This window comes from Myxocyprinus asiaticus, chromosome 10 (assembly GCF_019703515.2).
Source record: "Myxocyprinus asiaticus isolate MX2 ecotype Aquarium Trade chromosome 10, UBuf_Myxa_2, whole genome shotgun sequence".
NCBI classification, from domain to species: Eukaryota; Metazoa; Chordata; class Actinopteri; order Cypriniformes; family Catostomidae; genus Myxocyprinus; species Myxocyprinus asiaticus.
In genome coordinates, this window is record NC_059353.1 from 42021118 (window position 1) to 42038964 (window position 17847).

A 17847-nucleotide genomic window follows, 5' to 3' on the forward strand; every position below is an offset into this window, starting at 1 on the left:
TATAACACAGACACCATTTTCATCGTGAAGTCAAGGACAGGTTGTATTTTAATGAATGTCTCTGGAGAGTTCAGACCAGGTGTCTCCTGATAGGAGGTAGTCACAATACCAGTCATTTCAGAGTGTGTATAGTTGAATGAACACACTCATAGGCATAGAGAAAAGAGTACGCAAGTGCATACATAGGACTAATCCACTTGGGAGTATAGACATATTTTCTGCTTTTTGAACACATTGCTTAATATCATCACGATAGTTTGCACAAGACAATTTACTTTCTAAATATATGCATTATTCTGTGATATGATTACATTTGAGCTTATTGATTTCATCATACCGACGCGTCTTTCAACACTTTATATTTTAGATAATTTGGTACCACTACAATGAGTTATCATTTGTTAAAATTAGTTAACAATATTAGTTAACATGAACTAACAATGAACAATACTTTTACAGTGTTGTAGCCACACGGCCACCTGGGATTTCGAAGAAGCAGAAAGGTCATATTTTAAAGACTCATTGAAGCCATGGTTGAAAAGAAAAAACAAATTTTATTAACCGACTTCATTGGCTTGCCCCCAACAATCAAAAAGTTCGCCAGTCCAACCCACAACAGAGAGGAGGAGGCACTGGTGCTCTATTTTTTGTACACATACGTAAAAGATTGTCATAAATACAATCTTCCTTAATAAACAAACCAAGCCATATGGCATTTATTCCCTCAATATTCCAAAACATACTTTTATATGTTTCTTAACATTAAATAAACTACATTCCTCCCCTGAAAATACAAAGTCCTCCAATTCAACAACCAAATATATATATATATATATATATATATATATATATATATATATATATATATATATATATATATATATATTAAACACACAACAGAAAATCCACATACCCATACAACAACAAAAATAATCAGACACCCCATTTTTTTTCAGGTTGTAGGTGTTTTTACAGATTTAACCTCTGTGGAACTCTTTTTACTCGACAAGTTCGAGTATGAACAGACTCTGTTTTCTGGTTCAACCACTGAATTTTCACTATCTCTCAACCCAGGAGTTTCCTCCAACATCATTTGTGAAGTGTCACACAAGTTTTCTGCTGAAAATGCTTCCTCATCCTGTTCAGTATTCATTCATTTTGTTGCTCTTAACTGATCTACATGCTTTTTGTAGGACTTGCCCTCAACACAGACCAGGTAAGTAACTGGACCTAACGGTCTTTCAATTTCTCCTATCTTCCACTTCTCTTCCCCTCCCCTGAATTGTTTCACAAGTACCTTTTGTTGTGGATAAAATACTCTCACATGAGCTACCCTTGATTTTTGTACTGTTTTTCTAGCATTTGAGAAGAGAACTGAAGTTGTATCTGAGACAACCACTTTCTAATTTTTCTTTTCAGAAACAATTCAGATGGAGGTTTTCCCATCACAGTCAAGGGAGCATTTCTGTAACTGAATAAAAATCTGTCAATGCAATGTTGAACCATGATGTCCCATTCTTTTTGTTTTTCCATTGACTGTTTAAAGGTTTGCACCATTCTCTCTAATAAACCATTTGAGGCAGGATGGTACGCTGCCGATTTGACATGTTTTACCCCATTCATTTCCAATAAGGTTTCAAACTCCCTGGACACAAATTGAGGTCCATTATCTGAAACTATTACCTTAGGTAATCCATAGTTGGCAAACATACTATGCATAACCTCAACTGTTGCTTTGGCAGTAGTATTAGTCATCAACTTGATCTCTGGCCAACGTGAATAAGCGTCAATGGCCAATAGAAACGGATGCTTCCCTTTTTCACAGAAATCAATATGCACTCTCTCCCATGAATATTCAGGCCATTTCCAGGGATGCACAGGTACACTGTTAGGCATCTTTTGATGTAATGCACATACCTTGCAAAGACTAATCATATTTTCAATATCATCATCCAATTTAGGCCACCAAAAATGGCTTCTGGCTACTGCCTTACTCATGACCATCCCTAAATGTGACTCATGTAGTTCTTTTAAGAGTTGATGTCTCAGCGAGTCTGGTACAATTACCCGAAATCCCCACAATGGACAGTCAGCCTCCAATGTGATCTCGTCCCATCTATAACAATATGGTTTGAGTTTTTCATCTGACACACTTTTTGGCCAAACTTTCTGTGTGAACGACTTCACTTTCATTAGAACTCCATCTTTGTCGGTTTCAGTTTTGATGTCTTATTGATCATCAGAATCGCCTTGATAAATGAGACCTTGAGCTTGGTATTACCCTTAGGTCCTGTCTCACCCCAAGGTAATCTCAAAAGGCCATCAGCATTTGCATGTTCTGCAGACGACTTGTATATGATATCGTATTGGTAAGCCGATAAAAGTAATGCCCACCTCTGTAACCTAGCGGCGGCTAAAGCAGGCACACCAGTTTTCGGCCCCAAAATCTTAACCAAAGGCTGGTGATCGGTGATGAGCAGAAATTTCCTGCCATACAAATAGTCTCTAAACTTCTGCACTCCAAAGATGTTACCTAAGGCTTCCTTTTCGATTTGGGAATAGTTTACTTCCGACTTGCTAAGAGTGCGCGAAGCATATGCAATGGGTTTTTCCATACCATCGTGCATCCGATGCGAAATTACTGCCCCTACTCCATATGCAGATGCATCACATGCTAGCAATATGGGAAGTTGGGGGTCGAAATGTGTTAACACACTTGATGACGACAACAGCTTTTTAGCTTCTTCAAACTACTGTTGACAGGCCTTTGACCACTGCCAAGGTCAGTCCTTGTGTAATAGTTCAGTCATGGGTTTAATTACTGTTGACAAGTTCTCCATGAATTTGCCATAGTACAAAAGCAATGCTAAAAAAGCTCTGAGCTCAGTCACATTTTTAGGTGCTGGGGCTTTTTCAATAGCCTCGACCTTCTCCGATACCAGATGTATGCCTTCCCGATCAATTCTGTGCCCCAAATAGGTTACTTGAGGTTGACAGAAAGCACATTTGCCCCTATTCACTCTGATATCTCAGTCTTGTAAACTTTTTAACACCTGTTCGACATTCTTCCAATGCTCACTTTCATTTTTACCAGTGATCAGAATGTCATCCAAATAACAGACTACATTCTGCAGACCCTGTAAAGTCTGATCCATAATGCGTTGAAAAATTGCTGGTGAACTAGACACACCATAGAGCAACCGATTCATGTGATACAATACTCTGGGAGTGTTAATAGTCAAGTATGGCTTAGACTGCAGGTCTAACTCTACTTGCTGGTATGCCTGAGTTAAGTCTAGTTTGGTAAATTATTTACTGCCTGCCAACGACGCAAACAGGTCCTGGGATTTCGGCAAGGGATATTTGTCAACAGCTAACTACGGGTTGATTGTGACCTTGTAATCGCCACAAATGCGCACGTCACCATTTGTTTTTGGTATACACACAATGGGTGCCACCCAGTCGCTGTACTCAACAGGCTTAACTACACCCTGCTTTTCCAACAGTTGTAACTGTTTGTCAACCGCGTCTCTCATGGCATAAGGTACCGTTCAGCTCTTGCAAAAGTTTGGACTGGCATTTTCGAAACCTGCAATTTGGCGCATACCCCTGAAATTACTCCTTCGTCAGCGTTAAACACGCTGGAGTATATCTCAGACAGCTCACATACTGGGTCAGTCACATAATTCACTCTAGACCAGTCTAGCTGTAAACACTGAATCCAGTTTCTTCCCATGAGGCTAAGCCCCTTACCCTTAAACACTAGTAAGACCAGTTTTTCTGACTGTTCCTTACATGTCACTGTAACCTGAAATTGACCTAACAACGGAATTTGCTCTGAGGAGTAGGTCCTCAAGGTTATATCACAAGGCTGAAGTTAACATTTTTTGAACCTCTTCCTGTACAAAGTCTCTGAAATGATGGACATGGCAGCTCCTGTACTGACCTCCATCTTTAACTTAACACCATTACATTGGATCATTACCATGTATGGTTTGTATGTATGGTTTCACATACTCACTGTTCCCTTTTAATGCAAACAGTCCACAGTCCTTGTCCATCTCTGACTGCTGCCCCTCAGCCTTCACAGCGGGCTGATTCAAATCATCACTGGAGTCTGAGTCTGGTGATTGTACTAGCTGATCTGCGCTCCATTCGTCCTTTGAAGTATTGGGCGTCATCATCTTTCTTGACCACGGCACGATCTCTCCCTCGTTGACCCCTTCCGTAGAGATGTATTTCATCTGGCGTTCCCAAACCGGCTTATTCGCAGCTCGAGATTTTGAGAAACCACTGCTGTTTTTCTCCGGTCTTTTCTGTGGCGTGGAATTTTTACAGGCACACTCTAAATGTCCCTTTTTCCCCCTCAGGCTCAGCATTGAAAATCTTTATATTTGCAATTGGACGCAATATGTCCTTTTCCAAGACAGCTGTAACAAGGGGTTTGCTCGCCCTTCTCGCGACTACCCTTCCCTTGTGTTCTCTCTTCCGCTCCCGGATGCTCTCTAGCTGGCTTGGCATAACTCACACTGTTGGTTCTCAGCGGAGCATGCTGAAATGCCTTTAAACTTGTAACAGTACATTCAAAATTGTTCACAATATCCAATACCTTAGGCGAGGTCAGCGGTTCGCCGTAAGCTGCACTCAAAAGCCGAGCTCGCAAATCCTTACTGCATATTCCGTAAACGAGCTAGTCCCGCAACTGTTCTTACAATGAAGCACCAAACTCGCATGTGGATGGTAATCCCTTTAATGCAGCCACATATTCAGACAGGGATTCCCCATTCAGCTGCTTCCATGCACAGAAACTGTATCTTTCACTCAAAACATTTTTCTTGGGTACGTAGAAGTCTCTGAGTGCTTTCAAGATGTCGGCTAATGGGGTCTCCGACGGTATTTTTCGGTGCCAATAAATCTGTGAGCAATGAAAATTTCTTTGCACCGACCACAGACAGAAAAACAGCGCGTCGCTTGCCTTCTTCGATTCCACTGGCCTCCACAAACTGTGCAAAACGCTCTTCATAATCCGTGAAACTCTTGCTAGTTTCTACGGAACACAGGCCCGATTCTGTGCTAAACATTGTCATCTTCTAATTCAACGCTTGCTTCAAGTCTGACTCCCTTTTAGCCCCTTTCTCTTATCCCATCCTCGTCGCCAATTTGTTGTAGCCGCACGGCCACCTGGGATTTCGAAGAAGCAGAAAGGTCATATTTTAAAGACTCATTGAAGACATGGTTGAAGAGAAAAACCACATTTTATTAACCGACTTCATTGGCATGCCCCCAACAATCAAAAAGTTCACCAATCCTACACACAACAGACAGGAGGAGGCACTGGTGCTCTATTTTTTATGCACATATGTAATAGATCATCATAAATACAATCTTCCTTAATAAACAAACTATGCCATATGGCATTTATTCCCTCATTATTCCAAAACATACTTTTATATGTTTCTTAACATTAAATACACTACATACAGCATTTATTAATCTTTGTTAATGTTATTTTTAACATATAGTCATACATTTTTAAAATCAAAAGTTGTATTTGTTAACATTAGTAAATGCACTATGAACTAACAAAGAACAATATGATTTAATCATATTAATAAGATCAACAAAGATTAATAAATGCTTTAAAAATATATTGTTCGTTGTTAGTTCATGATACCAAATGCATTAACTAATGTTAACTAATGGAATCTCATTGTCATGTTTGATAATAGTCAGTAATTTTTGGTATTCCCTTTATTCATGGAAAAAATAAATCTTGTGTCTCTGCTCGCCTCATGATTTAAATTCTGTAAAAATTGTATTAGTGTCCTACTACCTCTACTCTTGAAAGTCCCCCATCTCACCTGGATGTGGAGGCTCTGCTCAAATTGTTTACTTCCTCTTGTTCTTCCATTTTGAACTCTGTTGCTCCTTTAAGGGTTAAAAAGGAGCCGGAGCCTTGGCTAAATGAGGCCACTCTTGGCCTTAGACAGGTTTGCAGAAGAGCTGAGCGAAAATGGAAGAGAGATAAACTCCAGGTGTCATATGACATTTTAAGGGTCATAAGTAAAATGTGCACTGATGCACTGATGTGTCTTTTGATACCTGTGAAAATTTTCTAAATTTTTTTGTAAATAAGGTTGTTGATATTAGATCAAATATTGAGCATTTTACTTATGACCCATCGGCCCCTTTTTATATGTCAGGTTGTTTTTAATCAATTCTATCCTTTTTCTGGCCGAAATTGCAGGCCGAATGAAGCCTACTAATTGTCCCTATGATGTGATACCATCTAGGCTTTTCAAACAAGTTTTTGACGTTATTGGGCCTAGTATCCTGGCTATAATTAAAAGAAGTCTTGAAACAGGATCAGTGCCATTGTATCTTAAACATGCTGTAGTGCAGCCTCTTCTTAAAAAACCAAACATGGATCAAACTTTAGACCGATTTCCAAATTGCCATTTCTTTCTAAGGTCCGAGAGAAAGTCGCTCTTAGCCAATAGCAGAGTTTCTTGGACCAAAATGCTGTTTTTGAGGCTTTCCAGTCAGGATTTAATCTCACCACAGTACAGAATCAGCGTTGTTAAAAGTACTTAATGACATCTTTTTATTAATTGATTCAGGACACTCTGTGATCCTTATGCTTTTAGACCTTAGTGCAGCATTTGATACTATAGATCATGGGATCCTTATCTCCCGCCTTGAGGAGGTGGTGGGTATTCAGGGTACTGCTCTTAAATGGTTCAAGTCTTTTCTGTCAAACAGAAGTTTTTCGGTCAATATACGTCAGGCTTTTTCTTCTTCAGCCACTCTTACTAGTGGGGTTCCACAAGGGTCTATCCTTGGCCCTATCTTGTTTTTGCTATATATGCTGCCCTTAGGGTCTATTTTTAATAAGCACGGTATTTCTTTTCACTGCTTTGCAGATGACACGCAAATCTATATGCCCCTGAGAAAAGATGAAAGAATGCTGTAGATTCACTTTTGAATTATTTAAATTACATTAAAGCCTGGAAGTCGGTACATTTTTTAAATCTAAATGAAAGTAAAACAGAGATTGTTTGGTTCGGGGATCTGATGTCCCTGACTTTTTGAAACTAGGTAAACTGGCCCCTTTTTATAAACCGGTGGTGAAAAACCTAGGTGTTCTCTTTGACAGCTCTCTGAAATTTGACAAACAGATTAACTCAGTTGTCAAATCTAGTTTTTTCATTTACGATTATTGACAAAGGTGAAGCCTTTTCTTTGTTTTAGTGATTTTGAGAAGGCGATTCATGCCTTTGTCTCGGTAAGGCTAGATTACTGTAACTCTTTATACATTGGTGTTAGCCAATAATAATTATCTCGGCTGCAATTAGTCCAGAATGTCGCTGCTAAGCTTCTGATGGGGACTCGTAAGCGAGAGCATATTTCCCCTATTTTTGCTTCTTTGTGTTGGCTGCCAGTCCGATACAGAATCGATTTTAAGATTCTTATATTTGTTTTTAAATCTCTGAATGGGTTATCACCCTCTTATTTATCAGAACTTTTGCACATACATAAGCCTTCAAGGTCTCTTAGGTCTTCTGACCAGATGGTTCTGACTGTTCCCAGGTCTAGGCTGAAGCTAAGGTTGATCGTGCATTTGCAATAGCCGCCCCCGAAGCGTTGGAATGAATTACTGCTCCACATAAGATTAGCTCCAACTTTAAATATTTTAAATGTCGGCTGAAAGCGCACCTTTTCTCTCTAGCATTTGGGTAAATGGAGTTTTGATGACTTGCTGTACATTTCTGTTTTTTCTTTTCTGTTAACATTTGATTTTCCTTTGTATTATTTATTTATTTATTTATTTATTATTTTTTTAATTTATTTTTTTGGTGTGTGTGTGGTTTATTTTGTTATTTGTTTGTCGTTCTCTTGGGGTTTTATATTATTTACTTTTATTATTGTACAGCACATTGGTCAACAGTCTGTTGTTTTAATAGTGCTTTATACATACATACAATACAATACAATACAATAGACTTAGCAGATTTTTAATAGAAAATTATCAGTTGTTTGGCAGAGAGTAACCAAGTGTCTTATACTTTGTGTGCTAAGCATTATGTATTCAGGAAAATTACTATGTATTTTATTGTCAGTATATGTACAGCTTATTGCAAATCATTGTCTTATGTAGTGATAGACTGATATAATATAGTGGCCAGGCCAATCAACCATTATTTGCATATTTTTAAAAATTACTGGGATAATAACTGTGCCTGACTGGCCAATTAACAAAAGTGGTAATTCCTTCTAGAGTCAGTTCCAAAAGACTTCCTAGCAAGTGACAGCAATACATTGTTTTGAGACAATATTGTGTAATGTAAGCATTCATTTAAATTCAGCAAAAAAGTGCATGTAATATTTTTCTGGGAATACAAATATTTGTAAATTGCATTTTGTGCACAGCATTTATACATATACATATACATATACATATACATATACATAAATTTTGTCTGAATATGTGACATATTTATCTGCAAGAATTAGATTGGATGGTTTGGTTGAGCAGGGAGCTATTAGTCAGCTCAAACTCGAGAGACTGTTGCACTAGTAGTATTTTAAAAGAGGCATGTAATCAGCTATTTCCAGTGTAAACAAGTCTCCATCCCGGGGGGATGCTTTGACCTCCATAACTGCCATGTTCCATCTGTGAAGGGTGTGGGCAGTCCTTGATGATTTTTCTGTCACTTCCTAAAAGACCTGCATGAGCAACCACCTGCACATTAACTGAATGTTTAATGTATTCCTGATGAGATCACATTCTGGCACATTTTATTGCTGGCTCCTTGCATGCTTAAAGAAACACAAAGGCGATGAAGCTTATCTGTGGTCATCAACAGAAAATCGACGCTGTTGGTCCACTAAGTGAGCCTTAGAAAATTAGATTGCTAAAATGATATCATGAAAGCTGCCACAATGACTTCTGCCTGGCAGTTCACCAAAGCCCCTGCAGGTATAGCCTTCTCCCAGTGGGCTTCAAACATAGCACAAAAATGTATTTTTTAAGACGGAATATATTTCTGGGAGAGATGATGTTCAGAAAAACAGGATATGAAGGCCATTATGATAACCAGCAAATAGATGAATGGTACTTGTTTTCCGTCCTGTATGCGAGAGAAAATGCAGCAAAGCTTTTTGAGGAACTGTAAAAAAATACTTTCCACAATGTTTTCATCTTACTACCGATATACACGCCTGCTAGGATATTACTAAAATTATTTGCTGAATGGAGCAAAAGAAGGTCGCTTTCTAAAGGCTTATCAAGATGTCCCAATTAGAGTCTTTCTATTTTTGATTTTACAATGACACCTGAGTGACCCATTTAAATTATGGCAGTGCTTTATAGAATATATTCAGGTGTTAACCAACGCGCTGTATTGAGCAGCTGCAGAGACTCTGGAAAAATGACTTCTCATTGGTCAGTCAGTTTTCATCGCAGTCCAAAGAAAACATATATCAGACCATTCTCCGTGAAAAAAACCTTCAGATTGTCGGCAGACGATTTGTCGGACCTGCTGTGAATAGTGCAATAGGAATCCATTGTTACCATTCAAAAGCTCATTCGGAACGAACAATCGCCCTGAAAAAACGGTTTGGTGTGAAGAGGCCTTTATTTATTCATATACATATTTGTTTTTTAATGTAATGCTGCTATGCATAAAATAGGTATTTTTTTCTGTAAAAATACCTGACCCAGTTGTTTCCTTTTCATTTTTTAGTTCTGTTGCAGCTTAGTTCAAGCAATTTTGCTGCTTTCAACTGCAGAATGTGTAATATTTCTTTACTCAAAGTCCCAGTGTCTTAAATTAAGCTTGAGGTTTGGGTATTCATATTACTGTACATAAGACTGCACAGAGAAAAATGGCGTGGAGGTGGAGCTGGGAATGAAGGACAGTGTTAAGTGCAGCTTGCATCAATGCAATGGAAAGGCAGCTAAGGCAATGAATAAATGGAGGACTTGAATAGAACCGCTCTGATAAGTGTCTGAATTGTATCGGTAGATGCCATGATCAGCTGAGCATCAGCTTGACTAACGTGACCTGCCTGAACTGATGCTATGCTTGATTGCTTGCAATTGCCAAAAAATGTATTAGTTGCTCCATTGTTTGGCAACCGCAAACAGCCTAAAGTTAAGCATATTCACGAATCAGGGAGATTTTAAAACAAGAGTACTTCATACATAAATTTACAAGATCCAACCTTCATGCTGTGGATGTAATGATATGCCTCTGTGCTCATGAAACTCCAAGAGACAACACAAAGTCATTAAAAATATATCTGAACGACACCTTTGACCATCTTCTCATGTCATTCACACATCGCATTATAGTAAAGGTGAGCATACACACATATGTGAAAGTATACGTTTTATTTTAGATTCCGTTTACAACTATTTAAATCTCATTTAAGCCTTTTAAAATTGTAGGGTGACAAATGAATTTTAAAAAGTACAAATGTCATGAACTTGCATGTGAAATAATACAAGCTGTCACTGTTTGAAATTTCATGTCAACTACACATTTAAACACAAATTATTAACAAGCTGAAGCCTACAAATTAAGCAGAATTATACGTATAACAATTAAATGCATGTATCATGAAAAACTGCAGTGTGAACGAACATTTACAGTGACAGCAAAACACCTCACTAGCATTTTCACGTAGTAAAAGGGTGGTGTAGACTCACACCATAAACTCTTGGTGAAAAATACTTTCTGTGCTCCCACACGTAGTTCATTTCATTTGAATCTTCTCAGTAACTTCAATACAAACAGGAATTAGAAAATCCAGAAGAGCGCAATTCTGAAAAGGGTCGGGGCTGAATAAGACCAATAGTATCAAGTAGCGCAGAAGAAAGAGACAGAGAAGGAAACTTCTTTTTTTTTTTAAGTGCCAATATTGTGGACTGGTTAGCTGCTCACGGAAGAGATGTGTTTTCAGCTGTTTCTTGAATGTTGAGATTGGTTTCAGCAGATCGGATGGAGGTTGGAAATGCATTTCACCACAGAGAAACAGAGAAAGTGAGTGACTGTGAAATGGACTTTGTGCCTTGTTGTGACTGGACAACTAGGCGCTACTTGTTCCTTGACCGCAGAGAGTGAGTGGGGAAATAGACCTGAAAGAGTGAGTTGAAGTATGAGGGTGCTTTTCCAATGGCCATCCTGATGGCCAAAGTCAAGCCTTGAATTTGACGTGGGCAGCTACAGGTGAACAGCTGCTTTTGGATTATTACTTTGATTTACTTTAGTCTTTCAGATAAATAAATAAAAAAGTCCACTTGCAAAAGTTCAGGCAACAGTCCAACAAATCACAGTGCTGTGCAAACTCCTTAAATTAGATTAGCAACATGAATTCATCCTTCCTTTCCTGCTAACTAACCACACGTTTGTTCATATGTGTCCATGCCTCAGTGGTCTTGCTCTGGTTTGCTGTGGGTAGGAGAAATAGTGAGGTGTGAAATACTGAGTCACTCTCAGCAAACTGTGATCGCCTTATCAGTGGACCATTTTTAATGGGATTTGCTTCTTTGCCCGCCAGTGCTGTTTTGCTGTTCGCTGTCTGTGTGTCTCAACTCTTGCTAACATGCAAAGCTGGTTCCTTGAGAGAGAGAGAGAGAGAGAGAGAGAGAGAGAGAGAGAGAGAGAGAGAGAGAGAGAGAGAAGATTAAAGCAGACAGCACACAGTTCAGGCAGGGTGTTGGTCCCCACCATATCTCGCTGCATAAACAGGCATACAATAAGTTTAAGAAGTGACATGAGGTGACATGCAATATATTAAGGAATCTCTCATTCTCATATGCATTTGAACCATCTGCAGCAAAGAATAATATAAAGGATTATTTGATAAATATTAAATTATTCTTCATTTACAGATTTTAGTGTTATTTAATTTATCCTGCAAGATAAAGCAGAGTTTTAATAAACACACAAACTGCTTGTTACTGAGATAATGTAGAACATTGTTAACTTGTCCCACAATAGGTTACCCATTTCAGTCCATCATATGCTAATTCATATTTTGTTCTTATTTATTATTTCTGAAACTGAACAGGCATATTTGTATATTTAAAAAATGTTTCAGAAATCAGTTTTTATTTCAAAGAGGAAAAGTTCTTAGTTAGCCTATAATGAATAGAAATATGATGCAGTCAGTATATACATTTGGGCTATGGTTATTTGCATGTAACAAATGCAGTTTAATTGTTTCGTTTATTTCCAAAGTATTTTCAGATTGGGTGGTCCAGCTGTTAATCTATGTGGACTTTTATGTGGTTTCACTTTCCAGACGTATCTTTTCAGTTTATGAAATGTCTTGCCTGCTTATCTGTAATATAATGCTACATTAAAAAAAAAAAAAACCTTCTTTAAAGATTTTCTGCACTTCCTTATTTCAGGCACAAATGTCATTATTATGGTATCATTTTAAAATAATGCTGCCAATTGCTCCAAAACAGACAAGCAAACAAATAATAATAATAATAAAAAAAAGACCCAAACACAATGTGTAATATCTACTACAGTTTGGGGCCCCCAAGTGGTTGAAGGGCCCTGGGCACATACTTGTTTATCCTGAATACTTTGAGCACTGATATGTTTACAAAAATCTTTAATATCGGTCTCTCTTCTTTTGCTATTCACAGTATTCCTTTTGAAACCTCGATTGTTTTGTAAATACAGACAGGATTAGGAACAATGAGTTCAAGAATTGTTAATTTAGTTGCGTTGTATAGATGAATCATTCTCCATTTCCAAATAGCACAGAATTATATGTTTAATGACTGATCAAAAATAATCCTCCTACATGAAACATTTTTTTTTTTTTTTTTAAAAAGAGGCTGTTTGATGTGCCTGTTTAGCTTGCATTGCAGTGAATACCTGTCCGTGTTTACATCTGTTCATCAGACATCACCGAGTTCATAAAAGGACAGAGAGACTGAAAATGATTATGAATCTTGCTTTAGAGTTACATTCAGTACTACTGGCCTGCCAGCAATTTTCTAAGTATTCATTCCAGCCAAGTAAATCGAAGCATACAGTATAAGCCTTTTATATACTGTGATGAGGCTTCGAGTTCCATAGTGCCGCATAAATGTAGATCATAGTGTTCAATGAGCCATACAGTATGCACCGCCGTTTCAAATGCCATGAGCAACTCATAATAAGTGGAAGTAATATATTCTATCATTATGAATGGATTAATGCCCATTTAAATCCTTAGTTGGTCCTGAAAAAGCATGCAATGGAATAATAAAGCTGTTTCCCTATATTTTGTTCCATTGTTTAAATAATTCCATTTCATCAAACTGGTGTGTTTAAGCCAGGGCCATGATCAGTGGGGGGCATCTAAATGCATCTTTACACTGCAAAGTGTATGGGTGGGGCCCATGCTTAAAAATTCTGTGTCACCATGAAATCAAGCATCTTAATACACAATTTACATTCACATGCACTTAGTGCTATAATTTCAGACCAATTTTCTTTTCTTTTTCTCTCTCTCTTTCTCGGTAAAGCTTTTGTTTTTAGGATTATCTACTGGACTATAAAAAAGCAAGTGTCTCTGAAGAAAAGGATTTCATGGCTTGTAGCTAGCTGATAACTAGGCTATGTACTAGTGCCTTCATTAGAGAGAGTCAATTATCTTTAAAAGGCTTGTATAAAATGACTGAGATAGAACGACATGTCTGATAGCTTTTAGATTCTTAGATGTGATCTCTGTACATCAGCACTCTTGTGCGAGATGAAAGTCCTGACTTTTAATATAGGACATACAGCAGTTGAGGCTAACTCAGTCATTCAAGTTTATTCCTTATATGATAAAGCTCCTATATTAGAGGGGTGTACTAGACAGGGATGAACATACACAATGAACTGTGAGATAAATCCTGCCATTTATCAATCTGCAGACTCGCATGAAATGCAGTTTAAGTTGAGGTGTGTAATATCTGTGCCACTAGCATCACTCAGTGGTATTGCAAAAATATTTTTTGGTTTTTACAGGACTCCCTTTCTTCTTCTGTTGGTCGGAAAAACAGATATCCTCACCCCAAACACAAGGTGCTATCAAGCCATTGATTAAGATGATGTTGCTTTTGATGGGTTAGTCGGGAACTAAACTGATTGTTACTACTTTAACTTTGCTACAATGTTCAAAATATTTCACACAGTATATTTATGTTTGAATATTGGTAAATTACAAAGCAGATTACTTTTATGAATCCATCATAAGATGTATTCCAGGGGTGGGTGATTTTGGTCGTGACCCTGGTCTAATCACAGGTAGTATTACAAATACTCAAGAGTCAGAGTAACCTTCTGAAAGACCAGATGTAGACATTTTTAAACATGCTTTTCAGCAACTCATTGCATCTCATTGTCAATCTTGCCCACATTTTTGGCCCACCTGTGTGTGTCTGTGTGTGTGTGTGTGTGTGTGTGTGTGATTACTTAGAACTGAACATTTACATAATGGTCAAATATTCAAGTAAGATTTGTCTTCTGATAATGAAATGCATTCTTATTTGATTTACCCTTTATATTGATTATCCGCTATGAACGGATTCGTTTATACTGTTTATACTGTGACAATACTGTGAATTTCAAATGAAAAGACAGTGATTAGGCTACATACAATTTCTGCTAATTTGGTGCTCTGAGCTTCACATTTCCAAGGTTTACCAGTGAATATTGTAATCAGTGTGATTAAACCAGAGTGCTTCTCTTGTACATTTTTACAATGATATTAATAAATCTACAGCTCCAGCATTTTATGTTCACTCTTAGCCTGCCAAAACGAATCTAAAACCTTCCTTACACTTTGTCCCTGCACCGCTTGGCTGCCACTGAGCTAAAATCAGTGTGATCTCTTTGAGAAAGCTCCTTTTGTGATGCTGAGGCACTTATTTTTATTCTCCCTGGATTCTGTGTCTCCCACCTGAGCATGCCACACATCAGCTTTTCATTGACAAATGATGTGAGGCTTTTTTATAGCACTGATGGCCATTTTGTAATGATGAAGTATCTGTCTATGTGCAGGCCTATCACTTTGAAACCTTCACACGCCACATCCCTGTTGAACTGCTTATTAAATTGTAACAAATCGATCAAATGAACAGGTAAATTTTAAAAATGAAAGCTGCATTGGTCAGAAACTCTTAACCCTAGAATGCAAAGCTAATTCCCCCTTAGAATGCATATATGGGTCAAATATACAATTAGTCAAATATACAAATATACAATTACATATTCTTAAAAACAACAAACAAACAAACAAACACTTGTTTTGTGAAAGAAAATACATTTGAACTATAATTGAGTTTGGTTTTTTTGTGTGTATGTGTGTGTGTGTGACCATACTTAGCTTTAGTTTGTGGACAAATTTGTCTTCAGATTTTAGCTAAATCAGAAATTTTGGGATGTCCTCAATAGTGATCATATTTTTTTTCTTTCTAAAAACAACAAAGGTTTTATGATCTGGTTTAAAGTTAGTCGATATATGTATAACTATATATCACCCACCCCTTAAAATAAAAATGATGTTTAGTGTAAGAAAATAGGACTAGGTAAAAATATTGATTTTCTGATGCATTGCAATCTTTATTTGAAAGATTTTGATATTAATTCTTAAAACCCAAGATTGATCTTTTACAATGCACAACTCTTTAAGAATCACTTGTATACGAGACCAAATTTTGTGCTATGTGACTAAAAATGTCTGTGGTTAGCTAATGGCTGGTAAATTTTCCGATTTTAATCGGCAGTGATTGAGTAGTATAGTACACCCTCGTTGTTTCATTGAATATCTTAGCCTTTGAGTGTACTAGAAGCTCAGATCCTCCCCTTTGCGATGATATATAATATTTTATCATCAGTAGTCGAAAACATATTTTTCTGATGATTTGTTTTGTATGCTTTTCCTTCTGGATGGCATATTTTGTTCTGGACATCTAAGATATATCATTGGATTATTCAGCCAAGCAAGATCACAGACAAGTAAACAATGACTCATTATTTTGAAAGCTTCCTAAGGTAAAAGCAGATATAAAATTCTTAGCTATTTGGGGCTTAAAGCAGCAGTTAATGGAGCATAAACGAGAAATTTGTATTTGATGACTTACTGTAATCATATTTCACTTTGTGATTCTTTTGAAAATCTTTCGAACTGTGATATTAGGGCAACAAATATAACTATACAGTCACATTCCTGAGAATATGGACTTTCATTTGATATATGATTTGTCCATTTTGGTGCTATGTGAGGGACTTTTATTTTTATATAAATATTTCTACCCCAATACCTCTGGGGGGGCGCTAATTTCCAACGTGAATGCTTTGAGGACTTATTTTGTTATTTTAAGTATAAATATACATAAATGCTGAAGTGATGGATATCACTGAAAAGTTCATATTCTAAGCTTTCAAATGATACCTCACATGCCTGTCTTATGTATACGAATACTTTAACGTTTTAAGTGTAAACTTTTTTCACAATATAGTGCCCCCTTTTTAGAGTTTAAGGTTAAGAGTTTATCCTTTCTGTTCTTTACAGCACGGATTATGTTAAGAATCCATTTGCACTCATTTACAGACACTCTTTACAGAACTAGAGGTCTGCACAGGCTTTAAAATGAAACCTGACCCGTACTTGAGACCCTACCTGGCCCGAAACAATATCATCAGATTATAAGCCCAAACCCGACTTGAAATCGCTCACTAACTTTATAATTTCTTCTCCTAGCAAGTACTGTTGCAATAGGCTATATTTTATTTTAGCATATAGGCAACATTCGTAACAGTATTGAAACAGTAAACATACAGTTTTAACAAGGCATGGAAGCCCCTCAGTACACTAGAGCAGAACTGAAAGAAAAAAAGCATTGACTTACCATTTATGCGCTGAAACTCTACTTGGTGCAGAACAATCTGGAATAATATGAAACAATGGAACAGCCCCCACTTTACAGCCTGAACTTGTTCAGAACGTTGAATCTTTGTGACACCTCTGCTAAAAACAATCAAGACACAGTGCAACGAATGAAACAGAATGCAGGTATCTCGACATGCATTTTTCTTTTTAACTTGACACAGTGTTTAAACAGTGCCGGTCCTGCACGAGATGCTGAAGAAACAGCGTGACATGGCGGAACAGTCAAAGACATTCGTCCAACTAGTTTTTACACAGGAAAACAATGGGAAAACAGAACAGACACGCACAAAAACACGTTTGGTGTGAATGGCCCCTAACTACCTGTTTGGACGTGTCTGTGAGTGAGAGTGGGTTCCCGAAACAAGTTTTGTGCACCTGTTTATTTTTTCATTAATTACAAACCCGAACCTGAAATCCTACTTGAAAAACTGACCTGAACCTGGCCCAAAACCCGTCGGGTTCTCGGATCCCGCTGGGCTTGGGTTGCAGACCTCTATACAGAACTGCCTGTTTTTTTAAAGTGACAGTACCGATTTTTATCACATGTTCTACAAATCTTCTCGGGTCTTATTCACGAGTGATGGGAGAATGGAGTGTGAGATCAACAGACGGACGGTGCAGCATCAGCAGTTATGCGGGCATTGTACCGGTCAGTTGTGGTGAAGAGAGAGCTGAGCTGAGCCTGAAGGCAAGGCTGTCGATTTACCAGTCGATCTACGTTCCTACCCTCGTCACGAGCTTTGGGTAGTGACCGAAAGGATGAGATCACGGATACAAGCGGCGGAAATGAGTTTCCTTTGTAGGGTGTCTGGCCTCAGCCTTAGAGATAGGGTAAGGAGCTCGAACATTCGGGAAGGGCTCAAAGTAGAGCCGCAGCTCCTCCACATCGAAAGGAGC